General features: G+C 51.1%; 2 long non-coding RNA genes across 2 annotated transcripts in view; one reads left to right on the top strand and one right to left on the bottom strand.

Moving 5' to 3' along the window:
• The window catches only part of LOC135278320 (uncharacterized), a 29,365-nt gene extending 18,485 nt beyond the window's left edge, over window positions 1–10,880 (bottom strand). The window contains exon 1 of the long non-coding RNA XR_010345831.1: window positions 9,023–10,880. This is a non-coding gene — a long non-coding RNA (uncharacterized LOC135278320). The remainder of the gene's footprint in view (window positions 1–9,022) is intronic.
• LOC135278577 (uncharacterized) lies at window positions 3,753–6,166 on the top strand. The gene is made up of 5 exons (XR_010346028.1): window positions 3,753–3,882; window positions 4,531–4,707; window positions 4,955–5,104; window positions 5,323–5,439; window positions 6,050–6,166. It is a non-coding gene; the product is annotated as an uncharacterized LOC135278577 (long non-coding RNA).
• Window positions 10,881–13,198: the final 2,318 nt, after the last annotated feature.

The raw sequence follows: 13,198 nt of genomic DNA, 5'->3' as shown, positions 1-13,198 counted from the left end.
TGTGTGAAATTAAAACAAGGGGCTTGCTTTTCCTCCTCACAGTGTTCAAGCAGCACTTTCAGAAGGGAAAAAAAGAAATGAAAAAGAATAGCTGAATTGTCATTACTCTTTCCTCCTTGAAAAGTGCCCAGGAGTCCAGAGAGGCTAACAAAAATATTCTGCACTCCTCTTCTCATGTGCCTGTCATCAGGAGGCCTGAGAATGACCAAAATGAAGAAGCAAATTGTCATCAAAAGGGCATCAAGCAAAATAAGAAATGGAGATCTGTCAGAGAAAGAGAGACATCACTGGCCACACAACCCTGGGAATTTAATGTATCTTCTGCCTGTCATCTGCATGCTAAATTTCCATGTCCTCTTTCAACAGAATTTCCTCTTGCTTTGTCAGCCTTGAGAAGTATAGGTTAGCTCACACTGTCTCCTTTTTCACATGCATTTCAAGATAAAATACAGCCCAGAGAGCCAGGAATGACAGTAACTGACTAATGCTCAGTGAGCTGGACTCTGCTCAGAAGGCTCTAGACAGAAAACCAGAGCAGCACAAATTGCAGGGAGAGATGAGCAGGGGATAGATTTAAAAATCTCAGCTATGATGTTATCTATCCCCCCAAAGGGACAAGAATAATTCTTGTTGGTACCAGTTTGAAAGCCAGACACCTTGACTAGTCATATATTATATACTTCTGGTTCATTTCAGCAATAGAGACGGTTGCTCTTGGTCATCTGACTTCACTATTCATTGCCTAGACATCAGGAGCTTTTTCCAAAGGACTGAGAGAAAACTTAAACCAGACATGGTTTTAAAATCCATCATGTGGTACTGTTCACAACATTGCAAACCCCTTTAGTTTAAAATGTTAATGAATTCCCAACAGCCCATTTCTTAGATCTATTATGTGCTATAAAATGAGCTCCTATGTTCCAAGAAGACTGCAGTGGGGTTCTGAATCAATCACTCAGAAACTCCAGAGCAAGCTGCACAGGCAGTGTCCTGCTGAGCTGGAGCAGCAGCTGCTGGTGGGGCTCCTGCAGTGGGGCATCAGGAGGCACTCTGCCTTGGCTCAGAGCACAGAGCCTCAGCAGCTCAAACTGCAGCAGGCAGAAGGATTCCTCCAAAAACTGCCAGTGGCACACAAAGGCTGTGATCCAGATGTCGTTGTTATGTCATTTCCACAGCTTTGTATTCCAAAGGTGCCAAATTGAAAGTGGCTGCACAACTGACTGGGACATGGACAGCTCTTTCACCATGTGCACTGTGGTATGAGATTTTCTTCCCATTTAAACACTGCTGGCTGTTCAGAAACCTTTGCTGTGGCCTGCCTGCATGCTGAGCACCCCGAGTTCCCAGAGCAGTGTACCAGCAGCCAGCGAGGCTCCAGGCAGCAGGTGCCCATCCAGGCTGGTTGAGTCTGCCTGGAGGCGCAAGAGCTCCTGCAGTGCAAACGCTCACAAATGAAACCACTGCTTCAATGCAATGATGCCAGCCTTCTTCACAAGAGCAGTCCAGGCTCTGCCAATGCAGAAAGCTGTTTCTTTTTCCTTTAATACAGAAAATAATGCTACTACAAAGAAAAAAAAAGAAAAAAAAAAGAAAAAAGAAAAAAAACAAACCTGTAATCATATTGTCCAGACAGGTTCTCTGGAGATCAGGTGCTATTAATAAATGCTCATTTACAAGAATATTATCTGCCATAGAAAGTGAGGACCAGCTCTTATCACTTTCCTTTCACAGTGCAAGATGCTGCTTCTAATGTGCTTCCTGCTTGCCCACTTTTATCTGGCTGGTGAGGTTTATTTCTCTTGACAGAAGCTGTCCCCAGGCATCTATTTCCACAAATGGAGGGAAAAGCAGATACTGGAACTGCTTGACTCTGTTCTGTGGATAGACTCTACTGAAGACCGTTGAAATTTTCATTAAAAGAGAAGTTTTAGGGAGCCCAAATACTAACATACTTTTAAAATATTTTTTGTCTATTTATGCAAGACAATAGCTTTTAGGAATGAGTTAGAATTTTGTTTATTCAGTTATTGAAACTATTTCTGCTATAATTTTAAGTCAAAAGTTTAAAAAAACTTAAAAATTCAAAACACGGTGTTGTCTAATAATAGAATATTGTCTACTAATTCAAAACATAGTGTTTCTAAAGGTGTGTGTCTCAAGTAGGTTTTGTGAAGATTTTGTTTTCTGCACTGGATTAAAAACTGAGTAGATAGCAGAGAAAATTAAGCACACAGTTCCTCCTTTCCCTTCTTTGATCTTAATAGGCTGATTCATTCATTTTAAAATCATGCAGGGAAAATATTAATGAAAGTCATCTATTCAGAAGAGTGAGATCTTTGATTTACAAGAGACTTCTGAATCACTCCATATTCCTTGTATATCTTGTTTTAAGTTGTCATGTTTCTTTTTCTGTAGCTTTGAAGCATCTCAGACATTTTCATCATCAGCTGGAGATCACTTTGCTTAGCACAGTTTTTTATTCATACATTTTTTCCCTCAGAATCTTAGGCAGTAGGTAGAGAAGGAGGCAGAGAAGTTTGGTTCAGTGGCAGAAAATGCCTTGGCTTACTCTCTTGTGATATTCTCTCTGATTTTGCCCCTCACTTCCCACCAGTGCCAGAGTGTTCTAGGAGAGCTGCCACAGCCCATGGCTGAAGGGAAATGTCTCACCTCCTCCCGAAAGGAAGGAAGGGCGCCCAAGGGCGCTGGGGCGGCATCGCCGGCTTTTGGCTCCGCTTGGCCCGGCCCCGGCCCCGGCCCCGGCTCCTCCCGGGGCCCGCGGAGGACACAGGCGGTGCGGCCGCTCCCGCCGCCTCCGCTGAGGCTTCCCCGGCCCGAGCTCCGCCGCTCGGCAGCGCGGCCCCCGGCCCCGAGCCTCCCGTGTCGCGTTCCAAAGAGCGAACGCCGGGGGATGGCCGGGCCGGGGCGGGTGAGGGGCGCTCGGGGGCCTTTGCTGGCCCCGGGCCGAGCGCTGACAGCCGCGTCCCGCCCGCAGGGAAGGCGCAGGAGGCCCTGCAGGAGCGGTACCGCCTGGGCTCGCTGCTGGGGCGCGGCGGCTTCGGCAGCGTCTGGTCGGCAACGCGGCTCTCGGACGGCGCCCCGGTGAGCGGCGGGGCCGGCGGCGGGCGCAGGAGGAGGGGGCGGAGGAGGAGGAGGAGGAGGAGGAGGAGGAGGAGGAGGAGGAGGAGGAGGAGGAGGAGGAGGATGGGGCTGGGCAGGGCGGGCGGCGAGCTCAGCCCGCTGCTCCCCTTGGCTTGCAGGTCGCCATCAAAAGGGTGCCACGGAACCGCATCCCGCACTGGAGCGAGCTGGTGAGTGAGCCGGGACAGCGGGAGAAGCCGGGCCGTGCTGGGCGGGGATGAGCCGAGCCCCGGCATGGTGGAAGCTGCCAGGACGTCTCGAGGGGGAGCGGGCGTGGGGCCAGCGCAGGGCGCAGAGCATCCCGGGCTGGCTGAGGGGTTGCCCAGCCCTGGCCCGGCATCAGCCCCACTGATGGCATCGTGCTCCTCCCACAGCCCGACGGCACCAGCGCTCCCCTGGAGGTTGTGCTGCAGGACAAGGTGTCCACTGGCTTCCCCGGTGTCATCCAGCTGCTGGAGTGGCTTGAGCTCCCCAGTGACATTGTGATGGTGCTGGAGCGGCCAGAGCAGTCTCAGAACCTCCTGCATTTTATTCAAGCACGAGGGTTCCTGCGCGAGGAGGTGGCGCGGCAGCTGTTCCGCCAGGTGCTGGAGGCCGTGCGGCACTGCACCAGCTGCGGGGTCCTGCACAGGGATATCAAACCAGAGAACATCCTGGTTGACCTGGCCACCGGGCAGGCCAAATTGATTGACTTTGGCTGTGGCACCTACCTGCAAGAGACAGCCTACACTCACTTTGCAGGTGAGCCTACACAGGGCTGTGCTCCCGCTCCTGGCATCTCATGGCCCAACATGTCACAGCCCAAGCTGGGTGTGGCAGCGGGGATTCTCCCTTTTGCTGCCACTCAGGGGACTGAATCTGCAGCTGAGTTGCTTTACAGCAGGGCTGGGTGGGGAGCCATCTTCCAGCCCCGCTGGCAGGCTTTGCCCACCACTGTGCCCAGGACTGGGGCTGGGCTGGGACAGCCAGCCTGACAAAAACAGCCATGGGTGGGGGTAGCAGAGAGGGAGGCCGGAACCTGTGCCCCAGCCAGTTTGGTGTGCAGGCAAGAGGAAGGTTTTGGACTGTTCCACTGGCCCTGTTTGTCTTGGCTTTATAATATGTTTGGGGCAATGCAGGCAGGGAGAATGAGGGCATGGTTTTTCCCCATCACGCAGTGGGTTTTTCCTTTGCGTGCCATGGTCAGGCCTAGCCAGGGCTTCCACTGCCCTCTTCCAACACCAGTGGCTTCTTTTCCAACCCAGAGTTTGTACACCAGTCCCAGGTGCTGGTGAGAGGACAGTGGTCACCCTGTGTGCCACTGATGCAGCCCCTGCATGCCCAGGGATGCTGGGGCCAGGCTCTGGGAGCAGCAGCATCCCCCTGCTGAACTCCATCTGTATTCCACAGGAACACCATCATACAGCCCCCCGGAATGGACCCGCTTTGGCTGGTACCATGGCGAGCCAGCTACCATCTGGTCCCTGGGCATCCTGCTGCACCAGATGGTCTGTGGGAAGATGCCTTTCAGGAGGGGCTGGAACTTCAGCTGGGGCCAGCTCTCGCTGCCACAACGGCTCTCTCCAGGTGGATCCTCTTCTCTGGGCATGGGTGCAATACCAGTGCTGGGAGACAGCAGCGGGCTCGGGAGCATCCCGCTCTGGCAGCTGCTGAGGAGGTGGCACATGTCCTGCTCTCCCCCAAAACCAAGAATTGATGGGAAAGTTCAGGCCCAGCTCTGAGCACATCCAGCATGGCCTGGGCAGGGAATAGTGGAGCAAAGCAGACAGGAGCCTTCTCCAGCTGACGGGCAGTTTCTGATTTCTCTGCCCAGAGTGCCAAAATCTGATCGGGTGGTGTTTATCTATGCACTCCTTGGACAGACCCTCATTAGAAGAGGTGTTCTGTCATCCTTGGATGCAGGATATTCATCTGCCCTAGAAGAAGAGAGAGAGCCAGAGGCACACTTTGATCCAGGGCCCTGGTAAGTTACAGCTGCACACATGCCTTGGCAATGAGAAGCAAAGGAACCCAGCCTGTGTCACTGCACCAGGGTCATGGGATGGGAACACGCAGCCCTTGTGCTGGAGCTGAGCTGCTCTGCCCAGCCCTGGTGGCTGCCATCCAAGCAGGTTTTGCTTGTCCTGGTTCCCTGACAGCTGGGGCCCTGGGCAGAGCTCTGACAGCCTGGTCTGATCCTAGGGAAGGAGAAGGAGCTCCCAGAGAAGCTGTACCAGGTGGGGCTGCTGCTGCTGGAGACAGCGAGGATGACATCAAGGATGACAACCTCTTCCTCAACCTGGCGACCAGCAGTTGAAGGTGATGCACTTTGATTCTGGCACCTTCTTCAAAGCCAAACTCCACAGGGAATTTGCAGATGAGTCCACACGTGGGGAAATGCTCCCAGATTTGGGCATTGCCCAGCCTGGCTGGGAAGCAAAGGTTCCCCCTTGGCTGGGGCAGATGCAACTAATTCTTCAGTCGGCTTTTTGGCAGGGCTGGTGGAATGGGCTGGGGTGGGTACAAAATGGGAGTGGGCTCCTGGCCCTGCCAACAGCCCCCAGCACCCACCGTGCCCCGGGCTGGGGCTGGGGCTGGGGCAGCCAGCCCGACACAAACAAACCCCCGTGGTGGGAGCAGGGGTGGGACTCCAGAACCTGTGCTGGGGCTGCTTTGCTGTGCAGGCAAGGAAGGGCTTGGGCTGCTCCACTGCCCTTGTTTTGCTTTGGGATCACCGTTATTTTGGGGGGACAATGCAGGGGGAAGGGAGAAAGTGTGGACTTCCCTCACCCATGGGTGTGTTTTTCCCTGGCATGCAGGGGTTGGGCCTTCCTCAAGGCCCTGACAGAGCTAAGAGTTTTGACCTTTCTTCTTCTTTTCCCTTTTTGTCTCTAACCTCTTTTCAATAATTTGTCGTTTGTTTTCCTAGAGGAAGCATTCTGGTTAGTCCAGTCTGGATTGGGAAGTGCTTGGAGCAGCTGTGGCATGGATGGGCCGTGCCCTTAGAGCAGGCTGAGGACATCGTTTGGGACCAGCTTTTCTTCCAGCCGTGGATGGCATGAGGTGGGTGCCTGTCTGCTTGGCAGGGTGGGATCAGAGCTTTTGGGAGATGGCAGCGAGCACAGGAGCATCCTGCTCTGGGCAGCTGCTGAGGGCTGCATGTGCCATGGCTGGCTGCAGGCTGGGCACATGTCCTGCCCTCCTGCCCTGCTCCCAAAGGCAGCACTGATGGGCAGCTCTGGGCACAGCTCTGGGCACAGCCAGCATGGCCTGGGCACCGTGGGCAGCTGGGACAAGGGGACAGGAGCCTTCAGCTGACGAGCAGTTTCTGCTTTCTCTCCTTGCAGCCAGGCTCTGCAGGTGCTGAGGCTGCTCTGGGCTCTGCCAGGGCTCTGTTGCGCTCAGCCCTGGGCACAGCTGGGCTGGCTCTGCCCTCACGTTGCTCTGACAGCTTTGCATCAGATGAGCTTGTTCTGAGCACAGCACCTGAGCTTTCTGATTTGGCAGGTGAGTGAGACTCTCCTGCGGGCCCAGAGATTGCAGCTGGGGACACACATCCAATTGGCAAGGACCCAAACTCTCCACAGTCCCAGCTGAACGCCTGGATGTCCACAGGATGTTTCATCTGTCCCACTCTTCATTCCTTTTTGACTTTTTCCTCATCCTCTAGAAGTGCCACGAGTGGGCCAAACGTGGCAAGTGGGCCGTGTTCCTGAGGCAGTGCAGTCTGGAGCTGCTGGATGGAGAATTGCCCTGCTGCACTTCCAAACCAGAGCAAAGAGCTGTAAGTGGGACTTTGTGTCTTTAAGAAATCCCTGACAGTTTCAAAGGGAATGTGCAGCTCATTAACAGAAGGAGAAGGAAGGTCATCTTCTAAAGGATTTGGGGTGTGACACAGTTTTTATTCCCAGTCCTGCTTGGAGCTGGAAAGGCACACAGCAAATTTCCTCTTGCTTTGACCACAATTTAAAATAACAATATCAGGAACAAAGCCCAAAATCTTTTAAAAGGCTGCTGAGGTCAGTAAGATGGATCCATGCCATCAGCACATTCACAAAGCAAATAACTGAGATCTCTTTTTAAATAGATCCTTTACGTCTTAATGCAAAGTTACAGAAGTTTTTTCACTAACACTTGGATTTTATTTTTATCTTGTAGAATTTTACCAATCTTTTTTTTTCTTTCTCTTTTTTTTCTTTTAAATAGAAAACATGTCCTGTAAAAGAAGTGTCCTTTTCTCCTGGTTCCCATGTGGAGCACCTCCGTTCCTGCTGGCTGAGCTGCTCAGGCAGAGCCCAGCAGCTCCTGGCCCTGCAGGGCTGAGGCTTTTCCCCGTTGCTGGGCACAGACTGATGGAGCAGCACTGCTGAACATTGGGGCACACCCAGAGGGACCAGGAGCAGCTGCCTTTGGCCACCTGAGGCTCCAAGGCCCAAACTCTGAGCAGCCAGGGCTGGAAGAGACTCGCAGGCTCCCTGGTGGCTGTGCTGCCCCACTTGTGTCCAGCCCAGCTTTGCTTGGGGCAGAGGGAGAACAAGGGGCAGCTCCGTCCCAGCCCAGCCCAGGGACCCCTCCAGCCCCAGGGCTTGGGGCACTGTCAGCACCTGCTGCTCCAGCCACCGCTCCTGCTGGCCCTGACAGCAACACCCAAACTGGGGCTGATCCCGAGGGAGCAGCAGCAGGGCCTGGATCTGATCCCTGACTCTGGGGCAGGGCTGGACAAATGACCCCACAGCAGCAGCAGCAGCAGCACATGGAGCTGACTTTCATCACAGCCCCTGCCCCTCTTCCCTGGCGTGTGCAGCGGTGTCACAGCAGCCTGAGGCACCTGGGACCCCCAGTGCCAGCAGGGACTTGAGATGGCAGCCCTGGGCTCCTGGAGGTCATGCAAGGAACGGAGCTGGAGACTCCCTGTCCATGGGGAGCTTCCAGATGGAAAAGGCTGCTGTGTCCAGGCAGCTCCAAGGCCACAGCAAGGAGGGTCTCAACCACTGGATCAGTGCCAGTCCTACAGTCCTGGGAAGCAGCCACTGAGCCTGGGAGAACAGAGGGCACAGCAAGAGGGACAAAGCCAAGCAAGGTCAGAGACTGGAGAGAGCCAGAGCCGGGAGCAGGAACAGCTGCTCCATTGCACTCTTGCAAAAAGCTCTTGGCTGGTTCAAAGCACTGAAAGGCATGAAGGACAGAGAGGAGGCCACACCAAACAATGCTCCTGTTTCCACACCCTCTCCTCTCTGTCCCAGAAGAAATTGCATGGACTGTACTCATCTCTCCGAGTCATCTCGTTCAGCATGAGCAGCTTAGCACCAGGAGCTGAAGGAGCTGCCACCATAGGCCACAGGAGCTGGGCAAGGGGGAACTTTTAGAGCAAAGTAATGCTGCTCAAATAGACCTAGCTGAATGCAGCAGATATAATAATGGAATCACAGCATCCTTTCTGTTGGAAAAGACCTCTGAGCTCATCCAGTCCAGCCGGTTACCCAGCAGTGCCAAGCCCAGCACTAAACCCTGTCCCTGAAGTGCCAAGGCCTGAACAGCAGGCCCTGAGACAAAGGTGACTTCTGGATGAGCCTTCCAACCAAAGGTTATCTTTGTATCTGCTCACTGATGAAATATGCATGGTCATTAGCACTGTGATAGATGTAGCTACTCATTAGTGACACATGTATTGATCTTTTTGTATTTGCAAGCCAGACAAGGCCATGAAATCTGACATCTGGCCTTGTTTGGGGCTGAAGGATCAAAGTCAAACCTCCCTTGGTTCCTCCTTGAGCCCTGGCCAGGCTTTGGGAGGGATCCCAGAGGAGGATGAAACCAGATGTTCCCACACTAGAAGTGCTGTCAGTTTGTTCATCCAGCACTGTCAGAGCTGGGCCCTCTCACAGCGAGGTTGGAGCCTCACCTGTGGCTGGAGGCACCTGCAGGAATTCCCAGTGTCCAGGAGTGGCTCTGCAGCCCTTGGCTGGGACAGCTTCCCCTGCTGCTGTGTGGATCTGGGGGATGGTGAAGTCTGAGGGTAAATGATGCTGGATCTTTCTTATTCACTGCTGCAATCTTTGGTGGTGATGATTGGGTGCATTGCTGAGCTGCACCTTTTGTGATCCTTTGCTGCTTTGAGCTGCAGTAAATGACACTGATTCCTTCAGTTGGAGTCTGTGTCTTTGAGGCTGACCCTGCCCACTGGTTAAACAAAACTGGCAGAGTCTGGCCAGATCACAGCAAAATGTCACTTGTTAAATGTAAATGTGAGGAATCAGTGGCATCAGAAATTCCCAGATGGGAAGCCCTTCCCTGGAGTTGGCTGGCTCTGGAGTGGGCTGAGGTCGCAGCACTGTGTGAGCAGTGGGGCAGTTGGTTAAAAGAAGCTGAACCCCTGGATGTCTTAAAAGTTATCAAAAAATTGCATATGGGAAAGGAAAAGAACTTGTGGGTTTGGGCAGACAAAGATGAATTTGTTAACAGTACATTGGAAATAGCACCTTCAGAAGGAACGATTATTGTTGGAATGCTCCCACATGGAGCAACAGAAGAAGGTTTTAATCTTGAGCTCCCATGCATTTGTGCAAGTGAAATATTAATATCATAAATAACTATGTACATATTTATAGTATAATAAGGCCTTAATATATATATTTATATGTATGTCTATATCTATCTAGCTATATCTATATTTCTATATCAATATCTATATCTACGTATAAAATAGTAATAATGTGAAATAGTGCTGACAATACTAATTTGGTAGCTTTGGCTGCTCAGGGATGTAACATCAAACACTCTACAGAAAAGGATTGGCCAGGACCCTAATGTCAGAGGTAAACTTTGTGAGATTGTATACAATGAAAAAAGGAGGAGGGGATAAAATTGTCTATTTTACAGGGTTTGCTGATACTGTGATGCAGAATGCTTTGTCTGTTACTGTGAAAAATACTGTGATGAAGACTGCAGGGTTTTTCATGAACCAGACTATCCACAAGCTGCAGGATTTGTTGAACAGGTGAAGGGGTTGTTAAAAGAGCAGTGGAAAAATTAGGAGATGGGAACCTGTCCCCATGGAGAACCCATCTTCCAGTTGTGCTCCATGTCCTTAACAATGGCCCACTAGGGAAATGGAAACCCCTGGCTGTGCACAGCTGCACCCAATTTGCAACTACAACCATGGGCAGTGAGACTTGGACTGCCTGGGAAATTGTTGTGGGTGTGATGGCCCCTGGCAGGGCCAGCCCAGAGACTGCAGGGCTGGACCTTCATGCATTGGAATTAATGAGGATAAATCCAAAGCAAACGAAAGCTGTCAGTACTGAGACAGGAATTCAGATTCCTCCAGGACACTTTGGTTTGGTAACTGCTCGGTGGGGGTTGGCCTTGCAAAATGTTCATGTCATGGCAGGAGGAAAGGAGGAATTGATGCTGAATATAAAGGAGAAATTACAGTAATTCTGTTAAATAATTGTCAGTAAGATTGGGTTATTCAACCCCATGACAGGGTAGCACAATTATTGATATTGCAATTTTAAGCACGATTATGAATAATGGAGATGCACCTCCAGTCATTACCATTTGTGGAGATAAAGGGTTTGGATCCAGCAGTCCTAACAATGGAGCCAGAGTGAGGGCCCGGAGACCAAAAGGGCCTCCTGAGGCAGCTGAAGGAGCAGCTCCTAGGAAAGACAACACTGAATCCTGAAACCTGGGCAGGAACAATGGGAATATGTCCCTGCAGCCAAGTGTTCTGTGTGAGAACAAGTAGATATTACAGGATGCTGTTTTACACATCCTGCCAGACCAAATCTTGTTTGCCCCAGTGGCCCCTTTGGAAAATGCTCTGATCCACAGGGCTCCCTGTGAATGCTGCTGTGGCACTGAGGGACTTGCACACAAATTCCATCCAGGAGCCTGGGTGCCCCTCAGGGACTGGGCCCCAGCCCCCTTCCAGCCAAAGGGGAAAGGGCCCCACCAAGCCTTGTTAGCCACAGACAACATGGTAAAGCTGAACAGCAAAGGACCTTGGAGGCATTCTTCTGGAATTAAAAAGGCTCCAGCTCCATGGACAACAGAATTATTGTTCCTTACTCAAATGAGATTGAGCGAAAAGAACGAAGAACAGTGTCACTAAAGTACTATTGGTGTCTGTATGTTGTACCTTGATAAGTCAGCCAGAATCTTTGTTTGCCACAAACACCTCCGGTGTTTCACCAAGGGATTAGTCATCAAAATTTAATGATTGGTTCTGAAAATTTCAAGATCAGGGTAGCCGAAGTACTCCATGTCACTAATTTCTGTGTTTGCTCTCAGCTGAAGTTGGGAGGAATGGGGTTCCCTTGGAGGGCCCACCCTGTGGGCTGGCCAGAACTCAGTCTATGGGCTCTGACTCGTAACTGTCAATGAAGGGACAGTTCAAGAAAACACAGGAATACAATGATCCATTTGACAGGATTCACTAAGATTTCCCTTCAGGAGAAACCGAAGCCTGTTCTAATTACAGAGGCCACAGTGTGAGAGGATTTCTGTGCCTTACCATCACTCCCAATGCCAGTAGAACTTGGGCTGCTGGAGCTTGGTCAGTGTCAGTGTCAGTGTTACCCCACTCCTGGCTGCAGGGCCACCATTTAGGGTCCTTCAGCAACAACCACAAGGAAGACCTGGAGCCCAGAGAACATTTTCCCCCCAAGGAGTGCCTTGGGTTTCAGAAAGCAAAAGATTCTGGTTCATCCTGTGCCCCATGTGTGCTGCCCCGTACCATGGAGTTGACTGGATGGATTATTAGAAGAAGTAGCAAATGATGCTGTTAAAATGTCCGGTAGCACATCCTATGGGCTCCAACAAACGCAAATGGGGACTCCACAGAACCACATGGCCTTGGATTATCTGCTTGCTGGCCAAGGAGGAGCCTGGGCTGTCATGGGACAGGAATGTTGCACTGCTGTCAGTGATGGGTTTGAAGGCCAACAGTCAGCTATCACCTTGACAGAAAGAGCAGGAGAAGAGTGGCAGAAAGAAGAAAATTATTCTTGGTGGGATTGGCTTCATGGCTGCCAAATTGGAGGCTGCATTTGTGGCAGTGTCTGTCATCATTGCAGTGTGTGCACTTGGTGTGCACGCTAACATTCCATGTTCCAGTTGTTGTGACGCTTTGTGCTGGGAAGTGGAATATTGAGACTTGTCTTAAAAGAGACAGTCTCAAGAAGAGAGAGGCATTTGATAAATAAGAGAGAATAGTAGCAACTCTTTAGGCATGTTTGAAAAGGAATGTGAATAGCTCTGAGTAATGAAATGTAACAGCACTTATTTGAAGCACAAGGGGAGATGCGTTTATGCCTAATATCTAAATCTAAACTGTGTTATTGAAAGAATGGTTATGAAGGTTGTACTTCATTGTAGCTCTCAGGGCCCATCCAAGTAGCAAGGCCTGAACAGGCTGGGATCAAGGCCTGAACAGGCCCTGAGGCAAAGTTCACCTCTAGATGAGCCTTCCAAGCAAATGTTATATTTGTATCCACTCACTAACAAAGCATTATTAACAACATGATCAGTGAATGTGTTCCTTGATAAAACATGGATTTCTCTTTCTGTATTCAGAAACCAGACAAGGCCCCATCTGGCCTTGTCTAGGGGTGAAGGATCAAAGTCAACTCCCTTGATTCCTCCTTGAGCCCTGGCCAGGCTTTGGGAGAAACCAGTCAGGAGAATGAAACCAGATGTTCCCACCCTAGCAGTGATGTCAGCTTGTTTGTTTGACGGTACAAAAGCTGTGTCCTCTCACAGCGGGCTTGGAGGCTCCTTGCCTGCAAAGGTGGAGGCACCTGCAGGAATTCCCAGTGTCTGGGAGTGGCTCTGCAGTCCTTGTCTGCCCCAGCTGATGTGTGGATCTGGGTGATGGTAAAGTCTGAGGGTAACTGGTGGTGGATCTTTCTTTAATCACTGCAGGCAATCTTTGTTAGTAATGACTGGATGGATTGCTGAGCTTCTTTTGTAATTCTTTGCTAATGATTATGTGCTTTGCTAAGCTTATCCTTTTGTAATTCTTTGCAGCTGTGAATTATATAAATTACAGGATTCCTTAAGTTGGTGTCTGTGT

This window comes from Passer domesticus, chromosome 11, assembly GCF_036417665.1.
Source record: "Passer domesticus isolate bPasDom1 chromosome 11, bPasDom1.hap1, whole genome shotgun sequence".
NCBI classification, from domain to species: domain Eukaryota; kingdom Metazoa; phylum Chordata; class Aves; order Passeriformes; family Passeridae; genus Passer; species Passer domesticus.
This window is presented reverse-complemented; position numbering and strand designations above follow the sequence as displayed.